General features: G+C 42.3%; 1 protein-coding gene and 1 long non-coding RNA gene across 2 annotated transcripts in view; one reads left to right on the forward strand and one right to left on the reverse strand.

Moving 5' to 3' along the window:
* LOC132379530 (monocarboxylate transporter 12-like) overlaps window positions 1-5,541 on the reverse strand; it is a 109,355-nt gene extending 103,814 nt beyond the window's left edge. Inside the window, exon 1 of the mRNA XM_059947517.1 lies at window positions 5,457-5,541. The gene's annotated coding sequence lies outside the window, so the exon portion shown is untranslated. The remainder of the gene's footprint in view (window positions 1-5,456) is intronic.
* Window positions 1-16,213, forward strand: part of LOC132379531 (uncharacterized) — a 30,364-nt gene extending 14,151 nt beyond the window's left edge. The window contains exon 3 of the long non-coding RNA XR_009507448.1: window positions 14,485-16,213. This is a non-coding gene — a long non-coding RNA (uncharacterized LOC132379531). The remainder of the gene's footprint in view (window positions 1-14,484) is intronic.
* Window positions 16,214-20,198: the final 3,985 nt, after the last annotated feature.

Raw genomic sequence — 20,198 nt, forward strand, 5'->3', positions numbered from 1 at the left:
TCTTTTGAATTTTAGTGAATACAGGCCCAGAGCCATCAAACACTTTTCATGCGACAACCCTTTGAAATCTGGAATCATTTTCTTGAACCTCCTTTGAATCCTCTCCAGTTTCAGCACATCCTATATAAGGTAAGGGGTCAGAACTACTCAATATTCCAAGTGAGGCTTCAGCAGTGCTTTATAAAGATTCAGAATTACATCCTTGCTTTTATATTTGAGTCCTCTTGAAATGAATGCTGACATTGCCTTCTTCACCACAGACTACCTGCAAATTAGCCTTTAGGGAATCTTGCATCTCAGTTTTTTGTATTTTCTCTCCATTTATAAAATAGTCAACCTTTACATTTCTTCCTGACTTTGTATTCAACCTGCCATTTCTTTGTCCATTCTCCTAATCTGTCTACATCCTCTGCAGCCTCTCTACTTCCTCAGAGCCACCTACTCCTCCACCTATCTTCATAACTTCTGCAAACTTTGTAACAAAGCCATCAATTCCATCATCCAGGTCAATGACACATAACGTAAGGAATGAGTCTCAATACAGATCCCTGTGGAACACCAGTAGTCACCAGCAGCCAACCAGAAAAGGCTTCCTTTCTTCCCACTCTGCCTCCTGCCAATCAACCATTGCTTTATCCATGCTAGAATATTTCCTGTAATAACATGGGTTCATAGCTTGTTAAGCAGCCTCATGTGTGGTCCCTTGTCAAAGACCTTCTGAAAATCCAAGTACACAGCATTTATCGATTCTCCTTTGTCTATCCTGCTTGTTGTTTCTTCAAAGAATTCCAACAGATTTTTCAGGCAAGACTTTTCATTGAGGAAACCATGCTGACTATTGCCTATTTTATCACGAGCCCCCAATTACCATGAGACCTCATTCTTAATAATTAACTCGAAAATCTTCCCAACCACGGAACAGACTAACTGACTTACAGTTTCTTTCTTAGGAGCTACAGGGTGGTAATCACCCCATGGCTACAGGAGACCGATAAATGGGCGACTATCAGGAGAGGGAATAGGAAAACATCATAGTGTATCGCAACCTTGTGGCTGTCCCCCTCAACAATAAGTACTCCACTTTGAGTACTCTTGGGAGGGATGATCTGTTTGGGGGAAGCAATAGTGGCTGTGCCTCTGGCACCGAGTCTGGTCCTGTGGCTCAGAGGGGTAGGAAACTGAAGAGGATAGCAGCAGTAATAGGAGATTCTATAGTTAGGGGGACAGTTAGGCAATTCTGGATGGCAGTTTGCCTCCCAAGTGCCAGGGTCCGCAATGTTTCTGACTGTGTCCACAATACCCTGAAATGGGAGGGTGAGCAGCCAGAAATCTTGCTACATATTGTTGATACCAATATTGGTACAAAAAAAAGGGAGGAGGTCCTGAAAACAGAATACAGGGAGTTAGGAAGGAAACTGAGAAGCAGGGCCTCAAGGTAGTAATCTCAGGATAGGAAGTGAGGATAGGAATAGAATGAGGTGGCAGATGAATGTGTGGCTGAAGAATTAGAGCAGGGGGCAGGGATTCAGTTTTCTGGATAATTGGGACCTGTTCTGGGGCAAGTGTAAGCTATACAAAAGGGATGGGTTGCATTTGACTCCAAGGGGGACTAAAATTCTTGTGGGCAGGTTTACTAGAGCTGTTGGGAGTGGTTTAAATTAATATGACAGAGGGATGGGAAGCAGAATCATAGATCTGAGGAATAGCCAGAAGGTTTACAAGTAAATGATCATCATAGGTCAGGTGTTGAATCAGGACCCAACTGCAGGACACAGGCATTGGAGTCCCAGAAACAGGACTAGACAGAACCCAAGGACAGGACAGGATGCAGTCAAGGCAAGGGAAGCAGGACCAAGACAAGGGACTAGGAAGAAGGAGCTTTGGGTAGACTCCAAGCCAAAGAACCCAGGTCTTGCCTCAGGCTCAGACCACCAAACCCAGGCAAGGACATGAGGCTTGGCTAGGGACTTGGGGGCTTGAGGCTTGGCTGGAGGCTGCAGTCCTGGAGCTTGGGGAACATGGAGGCTGGAGCTAGGGGCAGACTAGGAACATTACATCAACATGGAGCCAGGACTTATCCTCCAACAACCCAGGACTCATCTTTGACAGGGCACTGACATGAAACAGGACAGTACACAGACATAGAGCCAGGACTTATCCACCAACACACCAGGACTCACCAAGGTGGGGCAGGACCAGCCTGATCTACCCAATAGAGGCAAGGACAAGACAAGACAGATCCCCCCCCCCCCCCACAGGGCAACAGCAGATCAGCCTGACTTACACCAGAGACAAGGGCACAAAGAGACAAACACCAAAGAACAACAGACAGTTCCACCTCTACATCAGGGTAGCTCCAAGTAGCCATTACAGCCAGCAACCTTGGCTGGCTACAGAAACAACCAGATCCCTACCCAGCTCAGAGTGCCCAGCTGGCCCAGGAAACAGCTGAATCCATACCACAATGACAGCTCCAACTACTACCAGCAAGGCTCCCAGAAGCCATGGTTCTCCAACACAGCCCCAAGGATGGCAATAATCCATTCTAGCCTTTCACCAGCCATCTGTACCATCAATCTCTTGACAAAACAACCCCCCAACCATACTCAATGCCAGGGCCACTTATATTCCCAGTTCCGATATGAGCCTCAGGTGTTTCTGGTTAAGTTCAACCACAGCAAGGGACTGCTGGAAAACCTGGAGTCTGGAGTCCACGGACCGGACCATGGACTTCGGACTGAACCACCACAATGATGGATGTAATATGAATGTAAGGAAGAACAAACCAATGATCGGGTACAAATGCAGATAGAGCAAAGAATTAAATTGTACCACAGAGGCAAAATTCAACAAAGCAAAGAATGCAGAAGCGAAGAAGCTGCATAAGGTGGAATAAAGTGGACAAAATTGTGGCACAATTAGAGATTAGTCGGCGTGACGTTGTGGGCATCACCGAGTCATGGCTGAAGCCATCATTGAGAGGAGCTTAACATCAAAGGATATACTTTGTATCGAAAGGACAGGCAGGAGGGCAGAGGCGGTGGTGTGGCTCTGTTGGTAAGAGATGGGATTACATCTTTAGAAAGAGGTGACAAAGGATCAGTGAATGTTGCATCTATGTGGGCAGAGTTAAGAAACTGCAAGGGTAAAAAACCATTATGGAATCATATATAGGCCTCCAAATAGTAGCCAAGATGTGAGGTTGAGATTGTTTGGGGAATTGGAAAAGGCATGTAATAAGGGTAATATCAGAATTGTAACGTGGGACTTCAATACGCAAGGGGATTGGGAAAATCAGGCTGGTGATGGATCGCAAGAGAGGGAATTTGTTGAATGCCTACGAGATGACTTTTTAGAGCAGCTTGTGCTTGAGCCTAGTAGGGAAAATGCTATCTTAGATTGGGTTTTGTGTAATAGCCCAGATATTAATAGGGAGTTTAATGAAAAGAAATCCTTAGGGGCAGTGATCATGATATGATTGAATTTATACAGCAATTTAAGAGGGAGAAGCAGAAGTCACATGTATCCCTCGAGCCAACCTTTTGTCGGTTGATAGATCCTACCTACCTACAAGGGGGGCAGGTGCACACCCTGTTGCTCTCTCCGGACTGCGACCGCCGCAGCCCTGTCACGGGGACCTCCAGCCCTTACCTTGTCCTCTCACCCCACCCATGACCAACCAGCCACACCTGGCCAGGGTAGCAGGCGGGCAGGAGGCTGTCTAATGCGGCAATGAAACCTACAAAACTGCTTCGGTACCTTGAGTCCAAGCACCCTGCACTTAAAGACAAACCCGTAAAATCTTCTGAGAGGAAAAATGTGAGCAAGTGGGACAGAAGCAAGTGCTGATAGCCACGAAAACTAAATTGTGGAATAGACTGGACATAGGGAACCCCCTTCGAATATTGCTGTATTCCAGTCGTGATTACCACTACCCACCCCCCCGCCCCCCCCCCCCCGCATCGGCCTGTCCGCAAGAATATTGTCAATATTAAACCGGTCCGCGATGCAAAAAAGGTTGGTGACCCCTAAGTTAAATGGAGAGAAAATTCAAACATCAATGGTGCCGAGGGACTTAGGAGTCTTCATGCAAGACTCCCAGAAGGTTAATTTAGTTAAAGAGTCTGTGGTAAAGAAGGCAAATGCAATGTTGGCATTTATTTCAAGGGGAATAGAATATAAAAGCAATAAGATAATGCTGAGGCTTTATAAGACACCAGTCAGGTCGCACTTGGCGTACGGTTAGCAGGTCTGGGTCCCATATTTCAGAAGAAATGGGTTGTCATTGGAGAGAGTCCAGAGGAGGTTCACAAGGATAACTCTGGGAATGAAGAGGTTAATGTGTGAGGAGCGTTTAGCAACTTTGGGCCTGCACTCACTGGAATTTAGAAGAATGCATGGGGATCTTGTTGAAACCTACCGGATTTTTAAAAGACTAAACGAGGTGGATGTGGAAAGGATGTGGGGGTATCCAGGACTGGAGGGCACAGCCTCAAAATTGTGTTGAGACCCTTTAGAACAGAGGTAAAGAGGAATTTTTTATCCAGCAAGGAGAGAGTCTATGGATTGCTCTTCCACGGACTGCCGCAGAGGCCAAGTCTGTGGGTATATTTAAAGCAGAAGTTGGTAGTTTCCTGATTGGTCCGGGCATCAAAGGATATGGCGAGAAGGCTTCACAACACAACTTGACATAGACACAGCCGTCCCAGGAAACAGCTCCTGCTCACACTTGACATCCTCCTTGGACCTTGTACCCGTACTCAACATATCAGCTACAGGTGGGGAAATCACTTTAAGAGTTAGTACCTTCCAATTATACAAATGGTACGTAGGGAACTACCAGCCCTCAAAGCATTCACTCCACCAGGAATATTAAGGTTCAGGTATGTTCAGGGTGTTACGGTACTCTGGGTCAAGATTGGCTGGAATAGATTACTCCCCAAAACAGAAGGCCAAATCCTGAGAAGCCAGATAATTTCCCCCAACAACAGTCTTTCCTTCGTTGTCAAAGGGATTGATATCAGTGGTATCCCTTCTGTGATGTAGTAAGGAGTCTTCATATAAATTCAGCAATCTGACCTGTTGGTCCAGTGAGCAAGTCAAACACCATCCATAGGAATGTATAATAAGATCTCATTCTACAAATTAGCATTCACCACTTTGTCGTTCTAGAATGCAGGGAGGTTCTTGCTCCTGATTAATCACTGGTTAGTTAGAAAACACAAAAAACAACCGAATTACAAGAATTGCTCCCCAAGTAGTTAATTCCTCTGAAATGTGGGCATATCATTCCTGGAATAAAGTTGCTCAAATTTCTACCAAATTTCAACTCAAATTTCATATGGCCACTACGAAAAATTAGTCTTCCCTGAAACCAATTACAAAAACCATGGGGAAAAAAGTAACAAAGTAACAGATTAAAACACAATGAACACGTAAAAGATGAGAATGCAAACCTCAAAGCCCAGGCTGTGCTCTTCTCTTAAAACATGGAACTGCAAAAACTTAAAACACACACAGTTAATTTCTCACAGAGATACAGCACTTATCAGAGAACTGATAAGGAGAAAGCAACTGTGCGGGGCCCAACACATTCACAGTCTCTTCAGGGCAAAGTCCTCACACACACACGCGCGCGCGCGCGCAAACCGATGCGGGTGGCCACACCTCACGTTTCTCTGCATTTAGATCATTCATACTCTATTTACAAGAAAGATGGATGCAGGTAAAATGGCCCACTCCCTACAACAATGAGGCAACAGCCACCCCCCGATTCCAACTATCGGCAATCGTCAGCTAATATACTTTGCAGGGAATCCCGAATGGAATGTGAGGAATCTGTCAGAGGACGAAAGGAACCCTTATCTGCAGAGGACTTGAAGAATGGCTCTTCCCTCTCAACAGTCTTCCTCTCTTTTTCCTCCAGACAGTATTTCCACATTGTATAGAGGGTGGGGGTAGGAACCCCATTTACCAACTCTACCAGAACCCCAGCTTTAAACCATGCTAAAACCGTTACTGTATGGGACATACAGGACCCCTCCACTCCCTAACTACCTATCTGACTTTTGTACTTGGCTACACACATCCTCCTCTACATACGCTAAACCTTGTAATAATTGGATTGCTGTGCTTATAGAATAACCAACAGCTGGTGCTACGAAAGGCATTGGCGTTTTAATTTACATTCAGTGAGAGTGGTTCACCTAAATTTCAGCACTGCTGTTACCTGAACCCATGGTGATGCATTATGCTCAGGGGAAACAAGCAGTGTTCTCAGAACGTTATTGATAACGTGTTGGCACAATATGCTCTCTAAGGCTCACACCAGTACCTCCCTCATCCCATAACCTCAATAACCATGCAATCAATGCCTTTTGTCTGTACCTGTCCCCTAAACTCACTAATTCCTTAGTGAGCTCTGTTGCCTCAAAGCTATCCATTACACTGTTCCCCACATATTCCTGAGCTTCCTCACCCTCTCCCTCCTGAGAGGAAGAAGCTGCGGATCAATGTTCCTCACAGCAGGTGTGGGAACGCATAATTACTGGCCTGGCCGGTAATGTTTCCGACACACAAAGGAGAAGGTGATCATCTTGAGGATTAAACTGATGGATCCACTCCACTCTCTCTCCCTCTTTTTCATCATCTAGCCAGCCATCCCCATCTCCCTGCCCCACAGTAGGATCGTCGGCTCGTCTCAACATGGCTCAGACCTTAACAGGATCAGGTTCCCGACTGGCGCTTTGAGCCACCTCTAAATTCTGTACTTTCATAAGCCAACAGGCTATCTGTATTTTCTAATCTTCTAGCTTTGTAACCCTACTCTGAGCCATCAACAGTAACTCACTCAGAATAACAGAGTGCTGACTGAGATCTTCCAACACTTTCTCAAGGCTCATTATTGTTTTATACTGATGTCTTACAATCGTTGCAAGCAGCCCGAAAGCATCCTGTTGGCTATCTTTTCTTCTGGGAAAACCCAACGATTTAAGTATAGAAACAATGTGATGTCCCATTTCAACCCCGGCAAATCTAACTGGTCTGACCAGTCCTGTAAGCTGGCAAGACTTCCAAAGCCCTCACTCTGTCCACCCTGGGATTCTGTATCTCTCATACTGAGGGTCCTCTCTTTTAAATAACCTCTTAAATAAATGCATTTCTGCTTTTTAAAAAAAACAGACCCTGCTCGCAGCAGCCCAAATGTGATCAGGCTCAAGGCTCTGGCAAATGAGACACTGACTTCAAATAGGTATATCAATCATTTATTTACAAACAGTAAAAGTTCAACCAAACTTTCATGTTCCCCAGGTTACAAGCACTACAAAGCTGAATATTCAACAAACATTCTTAGTTAAAAGTGCATTCGGAGCATACCTTCCCAATTGTCATTTGCATTATTGCCTAAAACAAAGGAAGAAGAGAGCAGGCCCCTTCCACGTGCTACTTTATATTCCCAGAATATTTGGAAATAGACACCAGGCAGGTATCCAATGGGAAAAGCAGCTGCAGTTTCTAAACTAACCAATCACTATGGTAGTGACTTTTGACAATCAGAATAAGGCATGCCCCCATAGAACAGTTGGTATACAGGTCTTTTTACACATGCAGTTGTTTAGCTCTATCAACGATGATTCAACACCTTCTGACCCTATGTGACCTCTTTCTAATGATTTGATTTCATTTTGCAACAACAAAGCAATGCTCCCCTCTCTATCTTCTTGCCTGTACTTTTGCTAGAATGTGTATCCTTGCACATTAAGCTCCCAGCTATGATCTTCGATCAGCCATGTTTCAGCAAAGCCTGCCAATCTGCAGCTGTGCTGCCCTTTCATCTATCTCATTCTGTATACTGCGCGCATTCCAATATAACACCTTCAGTCCTGTATATACCCTTTTTGACTTTGTCCGCCTCTTATGTCGCAGCTCATCCTGTTGACTGAAATTTTGCCCTATTAATAGCCTGTCCTCATTACACATTTCCTCTGTTTGTAAACCAGCTTACTCCTCTTCAGCACTGTTACCTGCTTTTCCTATGATTCTTCTTGCATTGAAATATAAGCAGCTCAGGACAATAGTCGCACCATGCTCAACCTTTTGATTCCTAACTTTCTCTGAGGTTTACCAAGATGTGTCTGGTGTGCAACTGAAAATGGAGTCGAATACTGGGTCAGCTTGTCTATAATTTCAGAGGCTGGCTACAATAGACTGTTTTTTAAGGAACTTTAGAAAAGACCTCAGTGATGCTAAAGACCTACACAGGTGAAAAAGTGTCTCCCAACTGCCAACTGAAAGTGAATGTGGCACACGAAGGCCAGACACAGCAGTCAGAGCTTGACATGCTGAAAAGTGGAGGACCAGCACTTTCTGGACATGAATAGTTGAGAAAAATCCAAATAGACAGGCACACAATCAAAGCTTTCAGTGTGTCATCAACAGGCAACTGCAGCCCAAAGGTAGCACTAACCAGAGACTGTTGCAGCTGCTTAATGATAATGAGTAGGCATCTGAGAAAGGTACTGGTAAATTCAAAGGCATGGAGACCAGAATTAAACTGGATGAAGCAGGAACACCAAGATACCATAAAGTGTGTCCATGCCTTACGCATTACATCCTAAAGTGGATGCTGAACTTCAGAGCTTGGAGGTGTCTGACATTCTGTCCAAAGTTGAGTGGAGTGATTAGGCCACACCCATTGCCCCGATGATCACAAAAGGGACGGCTGGAGCTGTTTCTATGTGGGGATTTCAAAGTAGGCATCAACCCTCTGCTGCGTATTGTGCAGTATCCCTGGCTGTGAATAGAAGACATTTTTGCATTGTTCACAGGTGGGGAGAGGTTTTGAAAGTCTGACTTATCACAAGGCTATTCCAAATGGAGACTGAGGAGTCAAGCAGGAAGTTGCTCACGATCAGCATACAAGGGACTGTTCCAGTATAATCTTCTCGCTTTTGCCGTCGCATCAGCTCCAGCAATTTGGTAAAGAACAAGTGCTCCAAGTTATTCCAGGAACACAATGTTACCTTGATAACATCATCGTGACTGGCAAGAGTGATGAAGAGCACCTCCAGAATCTTGGTAAAGTGCTGACCAGGCTGAGTGAGTATGGTCCGTGTGCAAAGAAAGAGAAATGTGAGTTTTTCAAGAATGAAATCTCATACTGCGGACATGGCATCGACAAGCACGGCTTCCATAGGTCGCAAAAGAAGATAGAAGCAATATTGCAGGCACCCAAACCAGAAAATGTGTCACAACTCAGCTCATACTTGGGCTTTGTACGCTACTACCACAGATATCTTTCACATCTTGCTACAGTGCTGCACCCATTGAATCAACAGGAGCAATGTGGGAATGGGAGTGGGCATATGACCCATCCCAGCCCATCCGACTGGCATGCAATGCATCCCCTTATGGAATTGGTGCTGTTTTGTCACACACTGTGAAAGATGGGTGCCATGCTGAAAGAAACCGACCATCACCCAAAAGACTGTACCCTCAGTATAGTGAAGTTAGTTATGGACTGTTTTTGTGAAATCATGTTTATTTGAATATAGTTTGTTAAAAGAAATTTGCATGTTTTGTTCCATGTACAGTTTTATGTTACACTAATCTAAAGGGGGAGGAGGTGTAATGTATGGATCTATTTCTTTTAGCACAATGATTCCTCTTAGCACTAATTATTGACTGATAACTTATGCACACTTATTGATTTGTTTCTCTTTCTGCGAAGTGAATGTACATGTTAACTTCACCTCCAAATGCATGCCTTTACTTTTTTAAAATGTAGTTGTACAGACAAAACAGAAAGCATGTTGGCCCAAGGAAGAACTAAGCTGCTCAGAGGAATCAGTGGTGCAACTACAACAGTTCCTGTATCTGAGAAAGCTTCTGCTATGTTAATCAAGCAGTTACTTGAGTAATGTGGCTTGGTTTTAAGCTGGAAGAGAGTTCAAGGAGCTTCAGGAAAGTTGCAAGCATTCAGATTTTCTGAATATAAAGAATCAGAATCTGCTCTGCATATATTAAGGTTATTTCATGAACTTCAAGTGGGAGATAAAAAGCTTTTTATCTTTAACATTTTAAATATATTAAAATATTGGATGCTTTTTTTTTAATTCACAGGTAAATTATGGAGAATATTATATTTATTTATTTATCACCTGATAGAGGTATACAAGATGATGAGAGGCATTGATCGTGTGGATAGTCAGAGGAATTTTCCCAGGGCTGAAATGGTTGACACAAGAGGACACTGGTTTAGGGTGCTGGGGAGTAGGTACAGAGCAGATTTCAGGGGTAAGTTTTTTACTCAGAGAGTGGTGAGTGCGTGGAATGGGCTGCCGAGCAGATATGATAGGGTCTTTTAAGAGGCTTTTAGATAGGTACATGGAGGGTAGTAAAATAGAGGGCTATAGATAAACCTAGTAATTTCTAAGGTAGGGACGTGTTCGGCACAACTTTGTGGGCTGAAGGGCCTGTTTTGTGCTGTAGGTTTTCCATGTTTCTATGAATATCTTGAATATTTTTTGTTAACTTTTATGAAGTTTTTTATTTAAACAGCAAAGAGGCAGTGGGAAAGTGGGGACATTTTGGAAGATATACTGTATTATGGAGCACAGATTTATTTATGGAAAAAAAGATGATCTATCATTCTCTGTGCTAAAGACAGCAAACACAGCAACAGGTAGGGGTTTATGAAGTGATCATATATATCTAATATCACCCTGTCCTACAGGCTGGCCAGGAGACAATAAAGAGAGACAAAAAGGACATAGTTTACATATCACACCCTCAGACTATCTCAAATTACCTGATAGGCAATGATTTTTTTGCTGTCTATGCTGTTTCATATTTCTTTCAAATTGAAAATCAATTTCAGACAGAAACAAATGGGATTCTATAATTCCAGAGCTACAGAGAACAAGATTCAAATCCCTTAATAGATAAGAGGAGAAAGGAATAAAGCTTTGGCCATAGCGAGTCTACTAATGTGTGGATAAGCAGCAAAGTAAGCAATGGTATCCCTAAACATCTATCTCACCTGTGTACAAACACATTTAAAGGGAATCTATATAGCTAAAAGGGAAAGGAAAATAGGTTATATTGAGAAGATGGAACGTACAAGGTTGCAGGAGGCAATTATGTGTCTCAGGGACTAGTATGGACATAGTGGTTTAGGGTTGGGGCTCTAGTGCATACACATTGGGTCAGGATGTTTGTACAGTTAAATTCTATGAAATTCAGAAGAGTGAGATTGAGGGTCTTGAAGATAACTCTTGACATAACTCAATGGTCTCTAATTCAATAGGGAATATTCCAATATTGTTATTTATTTACTTATATATGTGTTAATTATTTTGTATTGAAGTTTGTCTTATTTTGCACATCAGTTGTTTGACCATCTTTGTGCGTAGTTTTTCATTCATTCCGTTGTGTTTCTTTGCATCTACTGTGAGGAAACGAATCTCTGGGCAGTGCATGGTTTCATATATGTGCTTTGAAATGAAACTTACTTTGAACATTGAAGAGGGGGTTAATACATTTGTGAGAACTGGCAACACCTTTTGCTGATGTTAGTTGAAACCTTTTGACTTGGTCCAGCTTTAGTCTTGCTTTATTAAGGGACGGAACGCACCGTGTCATTGGTAGCAATTCAAAGGTACTGCAGGCCGCGATTAGAACATCAACATCAGTTTTCCTCAAATCACCCAGCAGGCCTTCTCCGATATTCTTTTCATTCGATGTAGCTTCATTCTCTGACAGCTAACTAATTATGTTCAGAACTTGCTGCAGGCATCATTTCTAATTATGGGTACGGATTCAAGAAGTGTTTGACGGATATTTAAGTGCTCTGCCCTCCTTCAAGTATTGAGTAACTTCTCGGTTTTCAACCTCAGTTCGTGCTTTACTCCTACCACACAGCCTGTCAGGAACACGACTGCAAATTCAGACTGTTAACGCTCCTAACGTTAGAGATAAGTGCAACGATTCTTCGAAATAACATCAGGATAACCTTGCGGAGGCTCACTGGGGGACGTAAACAAATGAAATACCTCTGGGGTTAAACATTAAAGATGAACTAAAGGTCTTAGGTTAATATTTTCAGCAATCAACTTTCAGCTTCTATTAACATACCAGTTGACATTAGAGCGATAAGGAGCTATCCCCTTAGGATTATAGAAAAAGTACCGGGACACACCCAACCCTCTCCACATTACCTAATCGATGTTCTTAGTTAAATGTTGGTCCAACATACTGCTGAAGTTACTGATGTTTTAGCAACACAGAGCGGACTATAAGCGGACCATACCACACACTGCCTGAGAGGCTGACAGTATATCTGTACAGCGGACTTCATTCGTCCAACGCAACCCGACACCATCACAATCTAGTCCTTTCCTAGGGTGTTACACAACTTGTCAGGTTTCATCCTATTAATATCGCGACGGAACGACTCTCGAAGATCTCCCGGTCTTCTTGCATCTCGAATTTCCGGGCGCAAGCCTTGTGGCCCAGTTTCCCGATGCTCGGGAATTTTACTGTATATAGTCTTTCTGGAGTTTCTCAAACGATATGTTTTCCTTCCCGCTAGGGAACAACATACACTACACTAGGTGGAAATGGATCAGTGTAAAAATCTCGATGTCCTAGTCATGTTTGCTGCAGCTAAAGAGTACAAATTCCATCGCGTTAAGATTTCCTTCTCAGCTTAATGGAGCTGCATTTGAAAATCGTTATCTGCTTCAGGGTGGGGGAGGGGATAGGCAGGAGAGGTGAAGAAGGAATGTAAGGGGAAAGCACTATGGGTAGTAAAAGAATGCAGAATCATGAGAGAGGTGATAGGCAGCTGGAAGAGGAGGCAGAGTGAAAGTAGGATGGGGGATTGAAATGGATCTTACTGCTGGAACTGTAAAGCAATAGCACAAACCACAATGCTATTGAGCTAAGGATCCCATTTCCACTCTGCCTCCTCTTCCAGCTGCCTATCGCCTGTTTCATGATTTTGCCTTCTTCTACACAGTGCTTTCCCCTTACATTCCTTCTTCACCTTTCCTGCCTATCCCCTCCCTGCTTCCCTTCCCCCACCCTTTGATTTTTCCTATGATTGGTTTTTCACCTGGCTCCCTCCCCCCACCTTCTTTATAGGGCCCCCTGCCCCCTCCTTCTTCAGTCCTGACGATGGGTCTCGGCCCGAAACGTTGACTGCTCTTTTCAACGGATGCTGCCCAACCTGCTGAGTTTTGCCAGCCTGTTGTACGTGTTGATGATGAATCTAGAAGGGGGGGAGGGGAGTCGCAGTCTCAAATTAACGGACAGTTCATCTGGGTTGTAATAAGGAGAATCTTCACTGAACTCTCAAGTTCTTCATCTTGGAGAGCTATGGAAAATTAGTCATTCGTTGTTTTCTAAATTGAGAGCTGCTTATTAGAGGGATACTGTATGATGTTGAGGTAGAACACTGAATGGCAGCTCCTAATTTTTCTTACAGTCCTACACTGGAGATGGTACCCTCTCAAGTTTCAGCGGTGAGGTTTTCTTATACGTAGTATCTGGGATGACTAAATTAAGAGTACCTTATGTTCATCCAATAGTGGATGCTGAGAATCAAAATAAAATACTGCACTCATCAGAAATGTGAAATAAATGCAGAAAATGCTGGAAACACTTATCAAATAGGGCAGCATAAATGGTGAAAGGGACAAAACTCTCAAACTAACCTACATCCATCTCTCCAACACCCCATTCTAATAGGTCTCAGATCTGAAGCATGAACTGTTTCTTTTTCTACAGTTGCTGCCTGGCCTGCTAAGTGGTTCCAGCATTTTCTGTTTTTATTTCAAGCAATAGAAGCTATTTGCAATAGGGACTGTAAGGTTGCAAACTTACATCTATGGACTGGCAAAATTTTGTAAAGATGTATCTTGGATTTCAAAGTTCAAATTAAAATTTATTACCGAGTACATACATGTTACCCCATACAATCCCGAGATTCTTTTTCTGTGGGCATACTTGGCAAATCCATAGGACAGTAACTGTCAACAGGATCAAGGTTTTACCCATGATGTACTGGGCTGAATCCGCTACTTTCTGTAGGATTTTCCACTCAAAGGCATTGGTGGTCCCATATCAGGCCATAAAGCAATCCATCAGTACACTTTCCACCACACACCTTTCAAAGTTTACCAAAGTTTTTGAAGACATGACAAATCTCTGCAGAATCCTGAGGAAATAGAGGTGCTGTTGTGCTTTCTTCAGAATAATGGGTCCAGTACAGGTCCTCTGAGATAGTGACACCCTGGAATTTAAAGTTACTGACTCTCTTCACTTCTGATCCATCAATGATTACTGGCTCATGGACCTCTTGTTTCCCTTTCCTAAAGTCTACTATCAGTTCTTTGGTCTTATTGATATTAAGTGAGAGGTCATTATAACACAATTTAGCCATCAAGGATTTAACTTGATGCATTTCATTTCTTTTTTCAGCATACCTCCAAATAGCAAATCTTCAAAGATTTACTCCGAAGAATCAAGTTACAATCTGCTGAAGGGATCCAGACTTTGGGCAGCATGAATATCCATAGTAACAGCACAACTCAGCCATTGGCTGAATAACTTGGGAGATTGTGCCACATAATTGGTTAAATCAAATTAACCAATGATACATTGTAACTGGCCACAATGGATAATCCAGGTTATTATGAGTATGGACATTGGAATGGTTAATATGAGTGTGAGTGTAAAAACACATGGGCAAATTTCACCTACTTTTTAAAATGCTACTCCACTGATGATCAGGAACATTACAGCACAACGAAGAAAGCATTAACATGCACACTGGTTTCTGAATCATTCAGCAGCCCAACAGAACTGCATCACTTTAAAATGTAATTTATTGAGTTTGATCTTGTTATGTATCAATAGTCAGGACATTGATTATACTTATAAGAAGCCATTTTAAATATAATTCAGCACATTTTTGAAGATTCTATTACTGATTGAATTATATGTCAGAGTACTGAACTATAAATGCACGCAAGGAAAAAGATACCACTCCCTATGAAGGGTTGCTTTCATTCAAATCATTCATTATAGCAAGTGAAAGCATAATTCAGTGTGACCCAACTCTTTCCCTGGCAAAGAAAACTGTTCTCCTTGCTGCCACTCATGGTGACAAACAAACAGGCTGTTTGGCATCTCTCCAACAACTGAACAGTTTGAAATTAAAACATAGAAAACCTACAATACAGGCTCTTCAGCCCACAAAGCTGTGCTGAACATGTCCTTACCTAAGAAATTACCTAGGGTTACCCATAGCCCTCTATTTTTCTGAGCTCCATTTACCTGTCCAGGAGTCGCTTAAAAGACCCTATCGTACCCGCCTCCACCACTGTCGCCAGCAGCTCATTCCATGCACTCACCATTCCGCGTAAAAAAAACTTACCCCAATATGCCCTCTGTACCTGCTTCCAAGCACCTTAAAACTGTGCCCTCTCGTGTTAGCCTTTTCAGCCCTGGGAAAAAGGCTCTTATGATTCACATTGTCAATGCCTCTCATTATCTTATACACCTCTATCAGGTCACCTCTCATCCTCGTTGTCACTCCAAGCAAAGGCTGAGTTTACTCAACCTATTCTCATAAGGCCTGCTCCCAATCCAGGCAATCTGCGAGGCTGGGTTCGATGGAGCTTTTGTGTGCTGCGTCTGCGAGGCTGAGTCCATCGGCGCTGTGGAAGTCCATAGCGGGAGTATTCTCTTCTGCCGCCTGCGGGGATGATGAGCCTATCGGGACCCTGAGGACTTGTGGAAATTGTGTGGTGGTTTCTTTCGAACTGATAGTCTTTTAACATCTTTGGACTATTTTTACTGTGCCCATGGATTTTTTTTAATCAATTATGCTATTGTTTGCACTGTTGTAACTATATATTGTAATTATGTGGTTTTGTGCAGGTCTTGTAACTTTAGTTTTTGGTCTTGTTTTGTCTGGTGGATGTGGAGCTCCTTTCCGGGGAACGCGCTAAGACAGTAGCACAATATTAATACGCAGCAGCCTCTCTGTACTCTGGATTGGGGATTGCCAAACGTTATGTGGATTTTCTGGTGTAGTCTGTTTTGTCATGTGTTTTTGTGATATCATTCTGGAGGAACATTGTCTCATTTTTTAACTGGATTGCATTTGTGGTTTCTAAATGACAATAAACTGAATTTGAATCCTTGTAAATCTCCTCTAAGTTATTAAGTAAGAGTGATGTTGACTGTTGAAGGGTGACCATGTACAAAATTGAAGAAAAAGATTGTAGTGTAGTATAAGATAAGCTTTGTCACATATTCATCAAAACATACAGAGAAATGTGTCCTTTGTATCAAATCAAAACACTGAGGATTGTCATTGTGTAGCCTGCAAGTGTTATCATGCTCCCAGCAGCAACTCACTGACTCTAACTTGTAAGCCTTTCAAATACGAGAGGAAACTGGAGCATCCAGAGAAAACCCATGCGGCCATGGGCAGAACGTACAAACAGCAGCGGGAATCGATATGGACCTTACTGCTGGAGCTGTAAAACAATTGCACAAACCACTATGCTATTGAGCTAAGGTTCTTACATATATGCACCCTTTGATTTGGCAGTCATAAAATCATAGTTTCCTTGGCCTCGACTAACAGTAGGTAACCTAATGAGCTACTGTGGCAGATTTTGAATTACAGTAACTGAGATCTCACACGGACCTCCAACCCTGGCGACCTGAGGCCCCGTAACTCTTTTGGGCTTCTGCCTTCAGTCTACACTGTATATTTGATCAGTAGTAAGATAAGTCTTTGTGGGACCTTACAGGTTAGCTTACACATTGCAGGTGTGCTTCTAAATCTATCTATCGATAACATGGTCTGCACAATTCAATGTCAACCACAGCTGGGAATGAGTGTGGCACGTATAACACCAAACGTTTCTTATGGGAAAAATAGATCTTGAAACTCTGCCGCTTGCATTACTCTTGGTACCTGATAATTGGAAAGGAAACACTACCAAACATGTGCACATGCTTCAGCAATAGCTAAAACAAAGCCTACTTAGCTTTCAAATGCAGGTGAAGCTCCATTGAACATCAGTTTATTTTTGGCCTCCGCAGTTTCACTGTATCATCCTTAGTCTTCTATATTTACAAACAATACACAATCTGTGCAACATTGCCTCACTATTTAACTTGTTACACAGTAAACCACTGCTGCAATATCCAACAGGAATAAATCTTTCTTGAAGCACTGTACCCAGGAATGAAGGCAATGCTCTGACAAAGACAAATATTCATTCTTCTTCATTGATGCAGCCTGACCTGCTGAGTTCCAGCATTTGGTGTTTGTTACTCTACGTAACTTAATCACTCCCCTTAACTACTAAACCACTTAGATTTGACTTCAAAGGAAGCATTTTTGCTATTTGATCTCCCTTGCAAGCCACTTCCACAATAGTTGAAACACACCTGTTTGAATCTGGCTACCTGTGTGATCCAGAGCAGAATTTCAAATCCATTTCAGGGACCACTTAAATCATTTCCTTAATATCACTTTGTAACTCAATGCCACTGGCCTCTCTTTCACAGTTTTGTTGCCTTAGAAAGTCCTCAAAATATTACTTACAACCTGACATGATCTTCAATTAGTCTTAAATGCATAATCCCCATAACATCCAAGCACTGACTCAATATCATCTTACTGAATCAATTTGCCATTTCATCTCAAGTCCCATAAATGTCTAATATTTACAGCAGATCTGAAGGATTGATGTCAATCTTTTGTGTTGTCAGCCTTGCAGATCTAGTTCCTTAATGTTTTGGACATTTCCTTTTTTTGGACTTTTTTATATATAAAGAAAGAGAGACTTCCATTTGTTTGTCCCACTCCCATCAGGGAAGAGGCTACACAGGACCACAAGACTCAAAAAGTTACGTCCCCCAAGCTGACAGGCTGAACAACACCTTCACCCGGTGACCCGCCCCACCAGCTCACTACATCCACATCAGCCATTCCTCTTCACAGGCTCTCAGCACCCTTCATTCCCCCATGCACTGCCACTTTATGCTTACACTCTACACCTCATACCGACACTGACAGTCACTGTCCTACTGTACTTCCATATGACCTGCTATTATCTAGAAGAGTTCCTCTTATCAAGAATCACGTTGTTACTTCATTTCAGTCACCTAATGTTCAAATACTCCTGTACCAAGCGTCACTTAATTTACATACAAGCTATGTACACAAGCTGACCTTATGTATATATAGCCACACTCAACAGTTACTTGTAGATTGTGTTTCACAGGATTGCTTTTATATTTATAGTGTTTTTCTTCTGCTGCATCAGATCCGGAGTAACAATCGTTTCGTTCTCCTTCATACTCGTGTACTGAAGAATGACAGTAAACAATCTTGAATCAGTCTGTGTTTCCCATCCAAGCGATTTACTCCCCGCAAGCCAATAAGCCTGGAATCACTTATGAAACAATACTAAATCATACTGATGCTTAATTTTTCAGACACAATAAAAATGCTGTCATTACAAAGTTTGAAACTGAACTTACTTTAAGACTTTATTTTAAAATGTAAAATTCTATGTTCTTTCTGGTTGCTTAGAACATACATTGTAGAGCCACATTTTAAAATGCTCTTTGAAGAATAACATGAAACAGACCAAAAACCAGAAATGGATGTTGAAATAGCCTACTAATTAGTGTAAAGTAAGTTTGCAACATATTGCATCAAGTTAATTTCAAAGTCCTCATTCACTTGAATTCAGGGATTAATGCTGGTGGTAAACTCAGTCTAAAATTCACAGGTAGGAATTTCCCTCAATGGCAAAGTACATTATTTTTTCTTACTGAATAATAGTTATTTTTTTAAAAACACAAAGTACATGTAAAACAGCAGAGAGACAGACATGCTGGAAATATGAAATAAAATAAAAAGAAAATGCTGGGAATACTGACATCAGGCAGTAACTGCAGAGAAAGAAACAGTTAACAGTTCAGATAGATGATTTGTTATTAGAAAATGAGGAATGTGCAAGGTAAAACAAGTTTCAACAGAGAAAGTAAGATGGGGAGGAAATTCAGCAGAGAGGATAAAGTAAGTGGCTGAAGGGATGATAGTACGAGGAAAGCAGATAAATGACAAGGGAATGAAGGTGTATTCCAGAGAGTGGCTGAATCCAAGCAAATCATCTGAAATTGGCTGGGGAATATGGTGCGGATACTGGAATTCTGGAACAAAAGTACGGGAAAGATTGATCATCTGCAACTCTTGATCTCCATGTTATGTTCACAAGGCTGCATCTGCTTAGTAAAAAAGAGGTGGTGCACAGGAGGTTGAGGACACTGAGAGACTGGGAATGAGGTAGAGAATTAAAGAGTCAAGCCAATGGAAGCTTGAGGTCATACTTGTGGATATATGGAGGTATTCTGAAAACATTCAGGCAATTTGGGTTTGGTCTCTCCAGTACAGAGATGACTATATAATTTGCAGCATACATACAGTAGAGCCTACTAAACTAGTAAAACTATCTTGTGGAGAAAGGTGCAACAGAAAGGAGAAATGGAACAATCAACCAGATGTTTTATTTTATTTAGAGATACAGTGTGGAACAGGCTGACATGGTCCAAAGAGCTGTGCCTCTCAACGACCTGTCTATTTAACACTAGGCCATCATAGGACAATTTACAATGCAGTCTTTGGACTGTGGAAGGAATTCAGAGCACCCGGAGGAATCCCACATGTTCACAGGTAGAACGTACATATTCCTCTCAGCATTAGAATTGAACTCCAAGGCTCCAAAGTGTAATATAGACTGCCATGCTACCGTTAAGTTAAGAAGAATCTCTTTGTAAGGGTGGAGGAGGAATGAGATCAGCTGTAGCTTGAAAGGGATGATAAATCAGTCACGATGGAATGGTGGTGAAGACTTGACTGCCTACTTCAGCTCCCTTGACTTATGGTCTTGTAACATTGGAAGAACCAGAAGAAACTGAAAGCTGAGTCAGGTGGCAAAAGACAAGGCAAATTCTATCTAGAATGTGAAGGGAGAGGAGTGACAGCTTACTTGCAGGAAATGGAACAAGGCTGAAGGCTATGTCAATTTTGGAGGATTGGAGGGGTAAACAAATAATAATAGAGGGCAAGACTTCAGAAACATAAAAATCGCATTTTC

This window comes from Hypanus sabinus, chromosome 22 (assembly GCF_030144855.1).
Source record: "Hypanus sabinus isolate sHypSab1 chromosome 22, sHypSab1.hap1, whole genome shotgun sequence".
Classification (NCBI taxonomy): Eukaryota; Metazoa; Chordata; class Chondrichthyes; order Myliobatiformes; family Dasyatidae; genus Hypanus; species Hypanus sabinus.